This window comes from Chiloscyllium plagiosum, chromosome 22 (assembly GCF_004010195.1).
Source record: "Chiloscyllium plagiosum isolate BGI_BamShark_2017 chromosome 22, ASM401019v2, whole genome shotgun sequence".
NCBI lineage: Eukaryota > Metazoa > Chordata > Chondrichthyes > Orectolobiformes > Hemiscylliidae > Chiloscyllium > Chiloscyllium plagiosum.
The window spans coordinates 58,652,882-58,656,511 of record NC_057731.1 but is presented as its reverse complement, the minus strand read 5'-3'; positions in this window follow the sequence as shown (position 1 = coordinate 58,656,511).

The window sequence follows — 3,630 nt, the reverse complement described above, 5'->3', positions numbered from 1 at the left end:
TGTTGCATGCACCTATCTCTCTCCATAACCAAGGTGAAAGTCACAGAATTGTGGTCACCATCACCAAAATGTTCACCCACTTGTCCCGGTTCATTACCGAGTACCAAATCCAATATGGCCTCCCCTCTGGTTGGACAATCTACATACTGCGTTAGAAAAGCTTCCTGGACACACTGCGCAAACACCGCCCCATCCAATCTACTTGGTCTAAAGAGCTTCCAATCAATATTTGGGAAGTTGAAGTCGCCCATGACTACGACCCTGTGGCAACAGCACCTTTCCACAATCTGTTTCCCCATCTGTTTCTCCACATCTCTGCTGCTATTGGGGGGCCTATAGTAAACACTCAACAAGGTGACTGCACCTTTCCTATTTCTGACTTCAGCCCATACTACCTCTAAAGGCAGATCCCCCTCGGACTGCCTTTCTGCAGCTGTTATACCATTTCTAATTAGCAACGCCACCCCCCCTCCTTTTTTACCACCCTCCCTAATCCTACTGAAACATCTGTAACCAGGAACCTCCAACAACCATTCCTGTCCCTCTTCTATCCATGTTTCCGTAATGGCCACAACATCGTAGTCCCAGGTACCTATCCACGCCTTAAGTTCACCCACCTTATTTCTGATACTCCTTGCGTTGAATATACGCACTTGAATCCATCTCTGTGTCCGCAAGGATTCCCCTGTCAGTGCTACCTTCTTCACAGCCTCCCCACACACTTGGACATCCTGACAAACAGCTAGCCTACTTGCTGGACTACAAGTCCGGATCCCATCCCCCTGCCAAATTAGTTTAAACACCCCCGAAGAGTGCTAGCAAACCTACCCCCCAGGATATTGGTGCCCTTCTGGTTCAGGTGCAACCGGTCCTGCTTGAACAGGTCCCACCTTCCCCAGAATGCAGTCCAATTGTCCAAATACCTGAAGCCCTCCCTCCTACACCAACCTTGCAGCCACGTGTTCAACTGCACTCTCTCCCTATTCCTTGCCTCACTGTCACGTGGCACCGGCAACAACCCAGAGATGACGACTCTGTCTGTCCTAGCTTTCAGACTCCAGCCTAACTCCCTGAGCTCTTGAATGACTTCCCCACCTCTCTTCCTACCTATGTCGTTGGTGCCAACGTGCACCATGACTTCTGGCTGCACACCCTCCCCCTTAGGAATCTGAAGACACGGTCCGAGACGTCTCGGACCCTGGCACCCGGGAGGCAACAAACCATCGAGAGTCTCGCCCATGTCCACAGAACCGCCTGTCCGTCCCTCTAACTAAAGAATCTCCTATAACTAGCGCTCTCCTCCTCTCCCCCTTTCCCTTCTGAGCCTCAGAGCCAGACCTCGCGCCACAGACCCGGTCACTGCAGCTTACCCCTGCTAGGCCGTCCCCCCCAACAGTATCCAAAGCAGTATACTTATTGTTCAGAGGAACGACCACAGGGGATCCCTGCACTGCCTGCTTCCTCCCCTTCCCACCTCTAGCTATTACCCAGCTACCTCTGTTCTCTGGCGTAACTATGTCCCTGTAGCTTCTATCTATCACCCTCTCAGCCTTTCGAATAATCCTCAGTTCATCCAACTCCAGTTCCAGTTCCCTAACTCGTTCTGTGAGGAGCAGGATCTGACTGCATTTCCTGCAGACGAAGTTGGCAGGAATATCGGTGGTCACCCCTACCTCAAACATCCTGAAGGAGGAACATTCCACTGCCTGCGCTGCCATTATTCTACACTTCGTCTCCAAAACAAGAACACTGAGTAGCTTACCTGTGGACTTTAAAGTTAGGTTAGAGGAGGAGGATGGGAGGGAGGCCCTACTATGTAGGGCCTGGGGTTTAGGACACACTCACTCAAATATCAATCATTTACCTTCCCGACCAGCTCTGCGCTCCAACCTCACTTCCGCCCAGCTCGCGCCGCTCTCTGCTGTGAAAAAACCGTTGGCGTCGAGGTAAGTTCTTTACAAATCAATCACTTACCTACCCAACCAGCTCTGCACTCCAACCTCACTTCCACCCAGCATTCATCATGTCCCTCTCCTCAGTGAACACTGATGCAATGTAATCATTCAGAATCTCACCCATTCTCTCAGGTTCGACACAGCTTTCCTTCTTTATCCTTTAGCGGACCAATCCTTTCCCTAGTTACCCACTTGTTTCTTATATAAAAATAGAAGGCTTTGGGATTCTCCTTAATTCTGTTCGCTAAAGCTATTTCATTACCCTTTTAGCCTGCTTGATTCCTACTCTTGCGATATTCCTCTAGGACTCATTCTGTTCTTAGCTGCCTAGACCTTATGTACGCTTCCCTTTTCCTCTTGGCTAGTTATATGATTTCTCCTGATGAAGGGCTTTTGCCCGAAACGTCAATTTTCCTGCTCCGCGGATGCTGCCTGACCTGCTGTGCTTTTCCAACACCACTCTGATCTAAATTCTGGTTTCCAGCATCTGCAGTCCTCACTTTTGCCTATATAATTTCTCCTGTCATCCACTGTTCACGAATGTTGCCTTTCCTATCCTTTGCTTTCAATGGGACATGCCTATCCTGCACTACCTTTAACCTATCTTTGAAAGCCTCCCATATATCAAATGTGGACTTCCCTTCAAATATCTGTGTCCAATCCACATTTCCCAGCTCCTGCCTAATTTTGATAAAATTGGCCTTGGCCCAGTTTAGTACTCTTCCCTTAGAACCACACTCACCTTTGTCTTCAAGTATTCTAAAACTTACAGAATTGTGGTCAATGTTCCCAAAGAAATCCCCACTGCAACCTCTACCACCTGGCCTGGCTCATTCCCCAATACCAGGTCCAATATGGCCCCTTCCCTCGTCGGACTATTGACATACTGCTCTAGAAAACTCTCCTGGATGCTTCTTACAAATTCTGCCACATCCAGACCTCTGACACTAAGTGTATCCCAGTCAATGTTAGGAAAATTAAAATCTCCCATCACCACTACCCTGTTGCCTCTACAGCTTTCGATAATCTGTTTACCTATTTGTTCTTCTACCTCACGCTCACTGTTGGGAGGCTTGTAATACAGCCCCAACAATGTAACTGCACCCTTCTTATTTCTCAGCTCCACCCATAATGCCTCACTACTCAAGCACTCCCTAGTGTCCTCCTTTAGCACAGCCGTGACATCATCCCTGACCAGCAATGCAACTCCTCCCCCACTTTTACTTTCCTCCCTGTCTTGTCTGAAGTGTCTATATCCTGGAACACGTAGGTGCCAATCATGCTCTTCCTTCAGTCAAGTGTCTGTGATTGCAATAATGTCATACTCCCAGGCACCAATCCAAGCCCTAAGTTCATCTGCATTACCCACTATACTCCTTGCATTAAAGTATGCACTTCAGGCCACCAGTTATTTTGAGTTCACTGCTCTCTGCCTACTCTTCCCCTTATTAATGCTTTTTTCATGATTCTTACAGTCTCCAGTTTCCACCTCACTGTCTACTTGTCTTCTCTTCTGGTTCACAGCCCCCTGCGACATTAGTTTAAAACCTCCCCAATAGCATCCATCTGTCATCCCTCAAACCCAGCCTGTAATCCATCAATCACCCCCCAAAACCCCAACCTGTAATTTATTAACAACTCCCTCCCCGCAAATATTGGCCTGTAATCCATCAAT